At 37.8% G+C, this 15,106-nt stretch overlaps 1 protein-coding gene across 5 annotated transcripts in view; it reads left to right on the forward strand.

The window, feature by feature from the left end:
- Positions 1-15,106, forward strand: part of FBXW11 (F-box and WD repeat domain containing 11) — a 132,186-nt gene that overhangs the window by 3,466 nt on the left and 113,614 nt on the right. For 2 of the 5 annotated variants that reach the window (XM_060008397.2, XM_069540572.1), the window contains exon 2: positions 5,591-5,752. The exons of the other annotated variants lie outside the window; for them this stretch is intronic. The gene's annotated coding sequence lies outside the window, so the exon portion shown is untranslated. The remainder of the gene's footprint in view (positions 1-5,590; positions 5,753-15,106) is intronic. 5 annotated transcript variants of the gene reach the window in all.

The following is a 15,106-nucleotide window of genomic DNA, read 5'->3' on the forward strand; positions in this document are numbered from 1 at the left end:
TATGAGTTTTATGTTCAGGCACTTATTACTAGAAAGCACTCACATAGCTGCTAATTGGAAAAAGATGGTTAGTCTTTCCTATTAGAAGATAGCAGAAGTTAATGTTAAAAGTTTGGGAAAGATAATCCTGCTTCCTCTGTGGGTGTGAGTGTACCCCTTCCCCCCTTTACACAAGTAATGGGTAGTTTTATACTCTGTTGTTAGCCTCTGAATGGTTCCCTTCTTTGCTAAGTGACCTTAAGTGAGTCATTCCCCTCTGTGTTATCTCTAAATGGCTATATTACTTGTCGAATGTAGTGATATAGGTAAAATATATTGGATCTTATTAAGAAGCTGTAATATCAAATCTATTTTTAGAGCTATTGAAGTACAGACAGGCCACAAGTCCAAGGAGATGAAAGAAACTAAGTGACGTTATTGGAAATATTTATCTTTTTATCTTTTTGTGTCCCCCCACCCCGCCTTGTCATTGGCTTTCTAAGTGGAATAAGTGGGATTGTTTAGTGACTCCTTTAAGAAATTGGGTCTTACTTTGTCACCGTCACTTACCCTCATCTGCCACTAGCCATGTGTTGATTTACCAAATGCAGATAAAGTAGACAGAAGTTTAAGTAGGGTCCAAATGAAACAAATCACATGCATATGCATAGACCTCACTGACCTGCCTCAAGAGGCTGTGGCTCAAATATTATCAATTTTTACTCCTGATTTTGGAGTAGGTTAGATGTCCTTTCAGATTTGACAAGGATAAACATGATCCTGCTCACAAGTCTTGCCACTCTTTGGCCCCTGACTGCTGTCCCCTGAAAACTGCGAGTTCTGTATAGCACAGAAGAATCGCTAACCCATTACATAGCTTTACAGGACAGCACATGTATTTCTCTGAGTAGTACTGTTTGGTTCTATGAATTCTAGAAACAAACTTTTCTGTGCTGTGAGGTACCTGGGATCTTGGCTTCCATCTGGTGATATTTACAGTTTAAGGGAAAGAAAGCATTTCAAGTCCTAGTAATTCAAATTCCAGCCTCTCTTCAGCTTTTTCTTCTCACATTCCTCACTTATTCTATATTCCAGCCAAAGCGTGGGGATCTGTGGTTCTTCAGATTCTGCTCACTGTTTCCTTTGTCAGCACTGATACGAACTGACCTAAACCCATGTATTTAAGGCTACTGATGTTTATGGGAAGGACCTAATAGTTGGTGCTCTGGCCAAGTTGCTTTAGGTCAGATCTCAACAATCCTCTCTTCCACCTATGCTGATGAAGTACTATCCCCTCAGAACACAGCTTAGATGCCTTCTCTTTTTGATGTCAGTTTATATTGTGGTGGCAGATACCATTTTGGTTTTTTATCTATAGCACTGCCTATATGATAATCGTCGTTCAATGAATGAGTTCTGACACTTTATCTTGTGGCAGTGAACATCTTCTGGGTTTGTATTATAGTTTCCTGTTTGTGTCCCCTATTAAATGATAAACTCCTCACAGTGCCTCTTGTAGTAGGTGTTCAGTAAATGTTGAGTTGAACTTTCCTGTTGATTGCGTGTATTATTGCTGTCTGCCTGTATCTTAGCCATCTTCTTTTCTGGAAATTCTCACCTATATCACTAGTTCTTACGATAATTTGTTCCTAACTCTTATGGGACTTATCAGACCTTCCTGTGTATCATAAAAGTTTGATCATGTCTAAGCTTCTCTTCCAGAGGCTGTATCTGATTGTCCTTTGAATCCGTCACTACACTTCACACTTGGGTGTGCAGTAGGTATTGATTTAAATTAACGTTAGTTTTTTTTCCATGCTGTGAAAACTTTTTAAGATTTCCTTTTGGTGCTTCCCTGGTGGCGCAGTGGTTGCGAGTCCGCCTGCCGATGCAGGGGACACGGGTTCGTGCCCCGGTCCGGGAGGATCCCACATGCCGCAGAGCGGCTGGGACCGTGAGCCGTGGCCGCTGAGCATGCGCGTCCAGAGCCTGTGCTCTGCGACGGGAGAGGCCGCAACAGTGAGAGGCCCGCGTACCGCAAAAAAAAAAAAAAAAAAAAAAAAAGATTTCCTTTTGATAATCTTAAGACAAAGGTGGAGATAGATAGACGAGAAAGACTGCTAAGGGGAAAAGTAAGGTGGGATGTGGTACACAGACATTCATAGACATTTTAACCATTATTTACAGACTTTTATACACATACAGATTGATTTATATACATCCTAGAGAGTGGTTGATAGAAGGACTGAGGAAACCAAACTCCTTTTATATCTGTTGACGTGAACTTGCCAAACAGTCGATAAGTTCTAAGGATGCTGTGACCTTAGAGAAGCGTGATTTAGCATAAAGGGCATGGACTCTAGAGTGAAACACCTGAGTTTGTATCTTAGCTGTCACTTGCTGGCTGTGTGACCTTAAGAACGTTAACGTTTAAACTCTGGTATGATTTCATTATATATAAAAATAAGAAAATGTAGGTATTGCTGCTGGGAGGATTATGAGAGATGCATGTGAAAGGACCTTGCAAAGACTTGTCTCTCAGCAACTACCTGCCAAGCTAACTCTCCCCACAGGTACAGGGACCATATTTTGTAAAGCACAATCAAGACAGATGATGTGAGGAAGGTTTTAAATTTTCCCCCCTGATTTGTGTGTGTATTTAATTGTGAAGCTTTACAGAGGCCTAAAATTCAGTTGCTTTTAGCCATACATTTAACGAGGCATCTTTGGAGGAGATGATGAAATCATACAGAATAAGTACTGTCTTGGAAATCTGGGAAGTACTGTTACAATTACTAAGAACTACCAATTAGCCATAATTAGACTTGTACTCTACCTGTGGAGAGAACCCACTTAACCCTGTTTTAGGTATCCTGCTAGAAAGAGACTGGTAATTGTTCATATTAACATTGAGCTTTGTGATTTATGTTTGATCAATTTAGTTTCGACAAGGAAATTAGGATTTTCAAATTCTTATTCTTGTTTTAGCAAAGCTGGTGATCTTGACCTTTAACAGAATAAGTGGTGACTATCCTACAAGATTTCCTCCTGAGTTGTATTGTTGTTCATTGAATTAGTTGAGAAAAGGGGAAAAACCTGTTGGTCAAGAAAGTGCTTGTTACCCTCAGTTCAGTTTCTGCTGATCGCAATTGCCTCACAGGAAGCTTGTCTTTGTAGGCAAATGAGAGACCAGCCAGGAAGACCTGACAGTCCAGTAGGGTATCTCTAACCTGGATCTTATTATTGTTTTAACAAAATTCAAAGATTGCAGAGTTCAGTGATGTCAGCAGGAAACATTTTTTAGGAAATTCCCTCTCAGGGTTAGTCAACAATGAAGACCTTCACAGAATGGAAAGCAGTGAAGTAGAAACAGTGAGACATTAACATGTAAATTGAAAAAGATGACTGAGTAGAGAGATGGGCAAATACCTAAGTACAATGAATATAGGAAACCATTCTTTAATAGCAAACCTCTGATCCACAGAAGAAAAAGAAAAATGAGAGCTCTGCTGTTAAGAAAAAGGAACCTGAGTATTTTTTTTTTTTTTTTGAGAGTTAAATTCAGATCACTTAACCAGTTTTGGGAACTAATAATAAAATATGTTTTGGTTCTGTGAAGTGATTGCTTAGGAGACTCAGAGAGAAAGGGGCAGGGGACAGGAAGAAGTCAGTCCTTACATTCCTGGTCTGGCATCTATTAATCTTTGTTTCTCTAGCATAAGGCCTGCCACCAATTAGGCATTCAGTAAATGTTTATTTGAAGGGAAGGGGGGAAAATTAACTCACTAATACAAGAAAAAGCCCTGACAACGCAAGAGGTTCAGGAGTGAGTCCGTTAGTCAAATTGTTGTGGCTGTGTTTTGCTATAATTGTTAGGCATTTTGGTTATAGCAGTGAGTTATACTTTGAAAAGCAGAGTATATTGCTCTAGCAGTTAACTACTAGCCCACTAGCAGCTTTTGTCAAAATTGGGTTTTTAGTTTATTCTTAGGCTCTAGAGTAATGAGAAGAGCTTGAGCAATTATTCTTTGCTTGTGATTTTACTCAAATAATGCCTTTAAGTTGAGGGTATTAAGATATTTCCACCCGTTTGTTATGAAGAGGTTAATCTTAGACTTGTACTTCAGTCAGTCACCTCAGTTGCTTTGCCTGTAACATGAAAAATCAGAACATCTTTAGTCTTTGCCTGTGGACTATTTATTGATCTTGGAATTTAAAAATTCCTTGGTTTCAACTGGGTTTGGGATTCTTTGTCACAGACACATCTTTGCTGCTAAACACAAAATCTGCTTGGGCAACGTTATAATGTGTTTTGTTATAAAATTAATATTGTGGGCCTTAGAATTGCATGACTTTTTGTTACTGAAATGCTTTTAAGTGGCTACATCAGGGGAGTCAGCCCTTTCAGGATGGCTCAACAAGTTCAGTTGTATTTTAGTTCAGCTAGGCTGAAATACTTAACTCTTCTGTATTTTTGTGGTTCTCCCTTCTGACGTCAGTTAGCTTAAAGCTTGGTTTCTTCTGCCCCAGGAATCATGGTCTTTCTGATCCATGGACTGTGGACTTGGGAGGCCACAGTATTCTGTGAAAAGGGCATGGGCTCTACCACCTAGTAGATGTGGGACTGTGGGCAAGTTATTTCTTCTCATATTTTTTGAGAATTAAATATGAGTAATGAATGTGAAAGGCCTGGCCCATTAGTAACCCTTCAATAAAGGTAGGTATTATAATTACTGCCGGAACATTTTGGCAGTAGTGTGACAATTGAGGAAGAAGCAAATTTATGTGCAAGCAGCTTCACAGTCTTTGGATTTTTAAGTTTTTATCTATGTCATCCTGTTGAATGTCTTTTTCTCTCTCCCTCGTAGTTTGTTTAGAGTTTACAGTCTAATGGAAGAGTTGGTATGGTAATAAAAGAATGTTGATATAATGTGGAGTGGGCTTATGTATTTAAAGGTGTTATCTAGTAAATTGTTTACTAGTGTTCTTTATTATTTTCCCTAATTTACCCAGTGACTGGCCATTGTGGGGGACTGGCCTTTATTGAGTCAGAAGTTTACTCTTGAAGTTATGTCACATGTCTTAAAATGTCCTGTATTTCAGCTGAGGGTGGAAGATTTGAGAGATGTGAGGATTTGATTTCTTATATGTGGCAAACCAAAAGATTTCTTGTTAGGTGCTTAAATACATATTTTGATTGGGAGACATTTGAGCCCTCCTATATTAACTTTGGCTGACAAAGTTTCTGTAGTAGTAGAGGAGCTGTCTTAGAAAATGGATAAAATTCATTGCAGCTGAATGATCTGGGACAATTTATGTGAATAATAGAAGAAATTTTTATCATGCATTTGGAAATTGCATGATATTTATCATGAACAAATAATAGTATTAGGGATGTTTCCTTCTTTGTTATGTAGAATTTCTTATCCTTCTCTCAACACAGAGATGAGCAGTGCTACTACAGACCTTTTATACCAAATAGCTGACTCAAGGGTTGTAACTCTTTCTGTGCTTCAGATCCACCACTCCATTGACCCTTCCATTTCTTGGTGGCTGTCCTTTGCCGCTGGTGCCATGGTGGGTGTATGGATTGCTTTCTGTCTTTCAACAGTTACCGAAGTGCATGTTTGGGATTTTGTTGAAGAAAGCTGGATACAGTAAGCGGAAAGAATCTTGGAAGCTGCTTGACTGCTGTCTTTTCTCAGACTAGTCTGAAAGGGAATACCCCCATTCATTCTGGATTGGTGGATCTGAAGTACAAAATATTGTCCAGGTAAGCAATTACCCTGTATTGTTTTGTTATGTAGAACTCAGCTCACTGAGAGAAACTTAAAATTTCTTTACTTTTTTCCATTATAATAGAGAAAGAAGAAATGTTAGACATTTATTCATAGTGTTCATGTTTGGGTGTGGTTTAGTGAAGGTATTTGCTAGTAAAAACTTTGTTTCAGTGTAAGAAATGCAGTTATTTTTATTAAATAGGCCCAAAAGTTTTGTAGTCATAGCCTAACAGGGAATACAGTACAGTAAACAAGGGACATTTGTTTGAGGAATAGGTTATAAACTATGGAAAGCAAATGACAATTTTGTGGCATTATCTCATGATTTATAGTTATTACCTGGTCAGAATAATTTTTGTATTTACCATGTAAAGTAGTGGTCTTTTATTCTTAGGACTCCTGGAGGGTCTTCTCAGGACGATTTACTTACTGTAGCTGCTGTTTACTGGGCATCTACTAAGTGCCAGGCACTATTGTAAGCTCTTTACATATATTTCTTACTTAGTTGGCACCTGCTTTACGTGTATATTACAGATTGTAAAATGAAGCTCATGAGCATTAAGTACAATTTGCCCAGGGTCATACAGCTAGTACATGGCAAGGCCAAGCTTAAGCTTGAGCCTGTGTGTCTCCAGAGCTCTGGCTCTTTCCATCTGACTACATTTGCTGAAGTTTGTACTTCAACTTCAGGATTTTCATATTGTCTATATACTGTTAGAGTAAGATGCGGTTTTCTACAGTGGGTTTTCACTTGGAGAACACATGATGGATCGTTGTTTAGCATGGTATCTTAATTGTATCTGGTGCTCTCCCTTCTTAATGAAAAGATTAGAAGATCTTTAGTCAGTCACCAAGTGAACCTAAAGGTAACTTAGGAAGTATAAGAGAGGCTATACATTTGCATGTCAAAATGTGTTTTATATAGGGAAGTATCATTTGGTCTAGTGAACTCAAACCTGTATCTTCTCAGTTCCTCCTTACTTTTTATTGGTTATTTAAATAGCTCAGTAGCTTATTATGTAGACTTCTTTTTTTTTTAACAGTGACATTCTTAGCATGTTTTTTTTTAAATATTTATTTATTTATTTATTTGGCTGCGCCGGGTCTTAGTTGCGGCACGCGTGATCTTCATTGCAGTATGCAGGCTCTTTAGTTGCGGCATGTGGGCTCTTCTAGTTGCGGCATGTGGGCTCTTCTAGTTGCAGCATGTGGGATCTAGTTCCCTGACCAGGGATGGAACTTGGGCCCCCTGCTTGGGAGCATGGAGTCTTAACCACTGGACCACCAGGGAAGTCCCTATGTAGACTTCTTTTGATCTCTGGTTTATCAGCCTTACGAGTAAGACATTGTCAGGCAACTCATGACTTTTTCTGGTATTTAATCACTCCAGATTACCCATTTCCTTTACCCTTAAAAAAAAAAAAAAAACCTTTTTATCATAGGCTGACACTCTGGCTTTGTGATCCATGTTTTACTTTTTATATTTGTTAGTATTTCTTCTAGTTGAGCATTTTTCACGCTTGTCACGTGAAGAGCTCTCAGGGTGGTGGTAGTAGGAAAAGTAGTAGTAGTTTACACTTAATGGGCAGTTACTCTGTATTGAGCACAATTCTGAACACTCTACATGTATAAACTCATTTTCATAGTGACCCAATGATGTAGGTACCCTTATTTCCACTTTAGTTATGAGGAAACTGAAGGATAGAGTAGTTAAGGAACATGTTCAAGGTCACACATCTAGTAAGAGACAAAGATGAGACATGAATCTGGGCAGTTTCGTTTCAGAGAATGTGCTTCTAATGTCTGTGCCTCAAGTTTAAAATACCATCCAGTGATAAAAAGAGGGGCAGAAATCCTGAAGACTAAAACTGTATTCTGATTTCAAAAAATCATTGCAAAGGGAAAGGAAACAATGGTTGCTGAGTATCTATTTCGTACCTTCTGTAGAGAATAGTCTAGATCTCAGATTCTGTGTTAGCCATCCAAGACTATCTCAGCCTGTTTCCCGAGAGGACTCACAGTAGGGTTAGTTTAAGGTTGTCTTCCAGAACAGTGCCGTCCAGTTAGAACTTTCTGGATAATGGAAATGTTCATTATCTGTGCTGTTCAATATGGTAGCCACTAGCCACTTGTGGCTATTTTGAAATGTGGCTCTGTTAACTGAAGAACTGAATTTTAAATTTTAATTAATTTTAATAGCCACAAATACAGTTATAGAATTTACCTTCATCCTAGGTCTGGTCTTGGATTTAACACCCTTAGAAATCTGATCTTGTCAGCATGCTGAAAGCCAGCACCTTATCCCACGGTTAGACTTAAATTCATTAACCAGCTATGCAAGACTGATGTGTAAAGCCAGAATTCCAGTTTATTAATTTATAATGATATGTGCTTGTTGGCATGATTAATATAAACTTTTCTGATAGGTAGACTTCCTTACTAGATCCTACTTAACATGCCAGTTTAAGTTTTTCAAATGAGAAGAGATATTTAGAGGGAACTGAAGACTCAAGCCAAATGACCGAAATATTCTTGTCCAGTGGGTAGACTTTACCTACCAGGTCAGATCATAGTCACCTGGTTTCGTTAGCATGGACTTGACCAGGGAAGTGACATTTGCTGGCCTGGGACTGAGACAACCTCATTCAGCTTTTACTTTAGGGATGGATGGTTTTTCTGTCTTCCTTCAGCTTCTCTGCTTGTTTTTACTTCCCCAATCCTTTTCTGATTACGGCATTCATTTTAAGCATGTTAATATTTACATTCAGCTTGAACGCACTCTTGTTTTTTAGGTCTGGGAAACTCCTTGTTTTCCTTAAGGCACCTTTATCACTGTTAGGATCCATTTTGTGTTCATTTTTGACTCTCTTTAAGAAGGCAGTTGAATTTTCCTTGCTTCCCTAAGGCCTCTTTCTACTGAAACACACTTAATAGCTTATTTAATTTGGTCATATAGTGTGGGGTAGAATAGGAATATACTCATAAAAAATATGCCTGGTAGTACATTCTCTTTGCATTATGTCATGTTATTAAATGAGCTTGTGTTTAGCTTACTATATCATTACTTTGGGACTTGTTCTTGATCCTTCTGTTCTTAAAATAGAAAGAGTGATGTAACCAAATTTGCATTTTAGGAAGTTAACTTTTCAGGTGTCTGTAAGATGGATTGAAGAGACTCAAGGCAGGGAGACCAGTTCGCTCAAGTGTGCAATGATGAAGGCAAACCAAAGCATTGACAGTGGGCGTGGTGGAGATGGGGTGGGCTTAAAAGAGATGTAGGTGGCAGGACCTACCAAACTTGGGGATTGGTTATAGGAGAAAGAGATGGATGGAATATAGTATAATTTTAGATTTTTGCCTTGGGCGCCAGAATGGTTGTTTGTTCTCTCTTCCAAGATAGGGAATACTAGAAGAACAGACTGGGGGGAGTGGAGGGAGGAGAAAGAATGAGTTCAGTTTGTAGTGAATTTGAGTAGCCTATGGGTGAATCCTCTAAAAGGAGAAGTATCTAGTAGGAATACTGATCTGGCGCTCACCAGAGAGAGCAGGGATAGAAAGATTTGGGAGTTTTTATTTAGCTTCAGTGATAGCTAACTTTACTTATTGGAGTTAGAAGATAACTCAGAGTAAAGATTGAAGAATCTATATATCTGTATGGAAATGCTAATATAAAGGAATGGGCTACAGCTCAGATTATGAGATCATATGTGATGTCTCTCAAGAGGTGTTACTCCTCTGTCCTTCTCACATTGATCTGGGGATTGTTACAGCCTGTTCCCAATCAGCAAATTAGTCCATTATATTTGGATTGTGATATTTTTTTCCACTGTAGGGGTTTGTTTAATTAATAGAGGTACTGTTTTTGAAATGTATTTTAGAAAGCACCATGTTGTCACTACACATCTTTCATACATTTATCAAATTCATTTCTTTACATCTGGTGACAAAAGCAAGGGAAAACTAACCTAAACAGTGAACATTCTGGACCAAACGTGAAATGGGGAATGGAAATTTGCTCTTCTCTCAGCCTGTCTCAATTCCTGAATGCTTCTCATCTAGCTGTGATGAGTGTGATTATGGTATTTTAAAGAAACATTTTTAACATCACAACATGAGGCTGAAGTACAAGCCAGCTGTTTAATCTACTAGTCAGTTGAAGAAACAGCAAACTGTTCAAGTGCTGGTATGAAAATTAGCTGTGTAGGAATTATTGAGATGGTGTGTTGGTCCAGTGTGGCATATATTTAAGAGATTTTTAAGGCAGATTTTTACTATATGCTGTTTTCACCTTATGTACTGACTGCAGACCCTTATTCCCAGGTGTGCTACATAACTCCACTGTAATTAGGTTTTAGTAATGAAAGCATGGAGATGTGAAGACTTCATTACAGCTGAAGTCAATCAATACTTAACAAAAAACTTTTTTGAATACATTATATATGTCTATGGTACAAAATTCATAAGGTGCAAAAAGGAGTACACAGTAAGGAAAAAAAAGTCTCACTTCTCTTTAGCTCCAGCTACTCAACCACATTCTTGTGTAGCTTTCATATATGTGTGTGTGTGCTATACACATTATTCTGCACCTTGATTTTTTTTTATGTAAAATATGACATGGTCATCTTTCATATCAGTTTCCAAAGAACTCTCATGTTTTTTGAAGAGATAATTTAAAAGATGCACGCTGATTTATTATATGTGCCATAATTTGTGAAACCAGTCTGGGCTGTTACAGATAGAGGCTATTTCCAGTCTTTTGCTGTTATACATAATGCTGTAAAAAATAACTTGACGTGTATGTCATTTCACATGTGGAGGAGTATATCTTCAGGACAGATTCCTGGGAGTGTCACTGGATAGGTGCTTTAAAAAATCTGATAGACATTGCCACGTTGTCCTCCAGTCACATGGCAACAATTTACACTCTCGCAGGCTTTGCTTGAGAGTACTCTTATTTCCTGACACTCTCAAGGTTTTACATTGGTTTTAAGCTGGTTGCATTTAAAGTTGTTCTCTCTTTTCCCCCATAACTTTTTATTATGAAGAATTTCATATATATAAAAGTTGGGGGGAAAAGCAGTACAACAAACACCTGTATACTCTCCCCACCTAGACTCAACAGTTAACATTTTGCTGTATTTGGATCATTTGTCTGCTCCCCTCCTTGGTCGTCCCTTCGTCCGTTCCCTCCCTTCTTCCTCTGTCCCTCTCCTCCCCTTTCTGTCCTTCTCTCCCCAAATAAGTACCCTTTTTTGTTGTTAAACAATTTGAAAGTAAGTTGCAAACATGATACCCCATCCTCTAAACATTTCAGCATGTATCTCTTAAGATAGTCTCTCTCTAAAAGCAAGCGTGCATACACACACACACCATGTATATAGTATACATCTCCATATATAACCAAATATTAAATATAGTCATATGTATTTTATACATATATAAAGCCACAATACTATTTTTATATCTAAGAAAATGAAAGTAATTCCATAATATAATAACAAATATTCAGTTCAATATTTTAAAAAACACCCCCTCTTTAAAAAAAAAAACCAAGTTCCAAATAAAACACACCTTTTGTATTTGGTTGTAGATGTCTTTTAAATTTCTTTTTGTTTTAACTGTCCCTCTGCCCTTTTCCCTCTCCTGGAATTGACTTTTTTTTTTTTAAAGAGTCCAGCTCAGTTAGTTGTCCTGTAGCGTGTGCAGCATTCTTCACTTGTCTGAATATTTCTTCATGGTGTTACTTAACTCGTTTCTCTAGCTCCTATACTTGCTGTAAACTGGAAGTTATGTGAGAGGCTTGATTGCAGCCCATTTAATAAGAGTGACAAGAATGCTTCATCATAGGTGAAGTGTACTTTGCATTGAGTCATGTCGGGAGGCACTTAATGATAGGTTATCCCATTATGAGCTATGCTAATTTTGATCCCTTGACTAAGGTGGCAGCAGCCAGATCTCTCCATTAAGGTACAGTTTTATCCCCTATTATTACAAAGGACTATGGGATAATATTTTGGCACCTTGTAAATATCCTGTTCCATTACAGCCTTTCACCCAGTGGTTTTAGCATCCTGAGCCTGAAATCAGTTATTACAATGTAAGTTACAGAATTGTGGTTTTCTGTCGTTTCGTCTATATTTGTTAGCTAGCATTCACAGAGGCCATCTCATTTCTCCTCCTTCCTTTTGTGTGTCACCGTACTCTCATGGATTTTATTTATTCACTGTGTTAACAATTACAATCTTTATTGATGTTCAGATTTGGCTAATGAGAGCCCCTTCAAGATAGCTCCTGCTTCCTTTTTAACATGAGCCCATCAGTTTTGGTGTGTTTCTTGGTTTTCTACTTTTCCCTGCATATCAGGAATCAACCATTTCTCCAAGAAGCTCTGGTTCCTTTTAGTGGGGAATGGTGTTTAGAAACAAAATCAATACTGGTGGGTTGTTGTTGCTTCTAGACCTTTTCAGTGGACAGACCTAAGATGTATATTTAAAATGAACCATGTGTTCATGTTAGTTCTGATTCAAACTTAATATTACAGGGATATTTTTCTGAACCTTGTTAGCCTTTTGATTTTCAAAATCTAAGGGATCATACTGTGTAATGGCCGTCTATTTGAGGTACTAATTGTTATGCAAATAGGCAGATAAATAGCTTTATTCATTTATTATTGAGCATGTAATCGAACAGGTACTGTTTGGTAATGTGGGGAATACAGAACAGAATCAGATGTGTACCTTGCTTCCAGAATCTTACAGTCTTTTACGTAAAAAAGTATAGTTTAATGTGAGAACTGCTAAGGATCATGAGAGGTGGACATACGTTGTGTGGGAGCTAGAAAAGAAAGGAAATCTCATAAAGGAAATTTTTAAAAAGTTACCCTTTGGGGCTTGAGCAAAAATTAGACATGGATGTGGATGTGTTGGGGCAGAGGAGGAATATCATGGCAAAGGTAACCAAATGAACAGTAGCGGGGAGGCAGTGGTGTGTATTGTCTGTTGGGAGTAAGTAGTTCTGTGGATTGTTGGAGTGTAGTTTGTGTGAAGGGATTGAGGTAGATAAATTTGTAAAGAGATTATAACCAAATCTTGGGTCATCCTTTAGGTTATAAGTTACAGACAAGTAGCCTGTAGATAGAGATCCACAGATGTATTTTATTTGATCTGCATAGATTTTTAAAAATTAGACATTTCATATCAAAACACTCTGGTTTTGCCTGAAAACTGGAGCTGAGTAGTGGCTGCCTTTTTGAGTCAAGTCTTGTACTTTCCTGGTCACCATAGCTCCTGTAAGGCCTTCTTTACTTTTGAGCTTGTCATCCCTGCAGGAGAGGAAGGGTGAGGGTAGTGGGTGTGGTTTGAGATGAGAGGTGACCTGAAAGTTTGAGCAAAATCTGTGCTTTAGAAAAATCACTCTGGCAGTCAGTTTGGAGGATGCAGTGGAGCAGGGAGACCAATTAATAGACTGTTGTAATGTTCCAGGGAAGAAATCACAAGATAGTAACAGATGGTGTGGAAGAGGAGGAGATGAGACATTTTAAATGTAGAATGGATAGATTGTATTGATAGATATGAGTATGTATGTGCATGTATTGAAGAGAATGTAAATCAGGCTCTCTTAAAACATGAAGTCCTGTCTCTAAAAAGCTTTGCATTCATAAATCAGTTATGAATTAACTGATTGTGAATGAATTAATTATAGTTTCTGGAACTTAACCACATATTTTTTAATCTGTTGGTTAATTTTGGAAGACAGCAGTAATAGTTTCATGCGTTGCCACTGTGTTTAGTTTTGCAATATGCAAATAACGTGCTTCAACAAAGTCTAACTCTGACATGGCTTTATTTCTGAAAGTTGTTTATAAAGTGAATATTTATATTATGATTTTAAAAGTCACTTTCCTTATAATTGTGGAGCTAAACTTTCAAGCAAAAATATTAGCAATGCTAGTACTTATTTTCAGAATGTTGGCTGCTTGTATTTAATTTTCCCCACAATCTCTGCAAGAACTTAATCAAAAGGATAGTGAATCAACAAGGGACTGACTGTACTGTAGACTTGAAATTACACCTTTATTAAAACCATATATACTGGTAATAATAATAATAAGTATTTTGGACATCTTCCCTGTCTGGTTAGGGCATGACTTTATCCAGTCCCATTTCCAGTGCCATTACTCCAGATATTTAGTAGCACCACCAGCTCAGATAATCTGAGGGAGGTGGACATGAAGAACATGTAACTGAGTAGACTGGGAATGAGAGTGACTCACACTGACAGAGGCCACACCTGGATACTGTGTAAAAAGCATCCAGCTTCAAGGGATGAACAAAGATAGATTAAAGGGCATTTGCATATATATATATATTTTTGCTTTTAACTTACATACAGTATAGAACACAAATATTAAGTGTACAGCTTAATGATTTTTTTTACATGTGTGTATACTACACTGTGTAACTACTACCCAAATCAAGATAGAAAACATGCTAGAGCCACTTGAGGGCTCTTTTGTCTGTGCCTCACCCAGTCAATAGACCCTCCCAAAGGTCTATTCTGGCCTCTTTTATTATAGGTTAGTTATGGCTGTTTTTGGGTTTTATATAAATGGAGTTATATAGCATATATATGTACTCTTGTGTTCCCCCTCCCCCATTACTGTATCCGTGAAATTCATCCATTTTGTTGTGCATTTTTCCCTCCGTGCATTATTCCATTGTATATATAGTCCATGATTCATTTATTTTACTGTTGATAAATTAGTTGGTTTGTTTCCAATTTTTGGCTGTTATTGTGAATAACACTTCTAAGGTGGACATAAACACTTGGTTCTCTCAGTTATAAAAACCCCAGAGTGGAATTACTGGGTCAGAGGATAGACATATGTTTAGTTTCAGTAGATTCTGCTCAACTGTTTTCCAAGCACTTATGACAATTTAGACACCTACCTATAATGTGGAGAGTTCCAGTTATCTCTTGGCTTTGCCAATCCTTTTCATTTTAGCCATTCTGATGAGTGTGTACTGGTATCTATTTTGTAGTTTTGGGGTTTTTTTGTTTAATCAGCTTATTGATGTATAGTTTACATGCAATAAAATGTACTCATTTCAAGTATACTGTTTGAGTTTTGAAAACTATATATACTCATGTAACCACTACCACAATCAAGATATAGAACATTTCTACCAAAAAAACCCTTCCCTCATTACCCTTTGGAGTCCCCTCAACAGCATCCTCGGCCTCAGATAACTTGCTTTCTATTACTGTAGATCAGTTGTGCGTGTTCTAGAATTTCATACAGATGGGATGGGTACAGCATGCGTATACTGCACGTACTCTTAGTCTGT

This window comes from Delphinus delphis, chromosome 3 (genome assembly GCF_949987515.2).
Source record: "Delphinus delphis chromosome 3, mDelDel1.2, whole genome shotgun sequence".
In the NCBI taxonomy this organism is placed as follows: domain Eukaryota; kingdom Metazoa; phylum Chordata; class Mammalia; order Artiodactyla; family Delphinidae; genus Delphinus; species Delphinus delphis.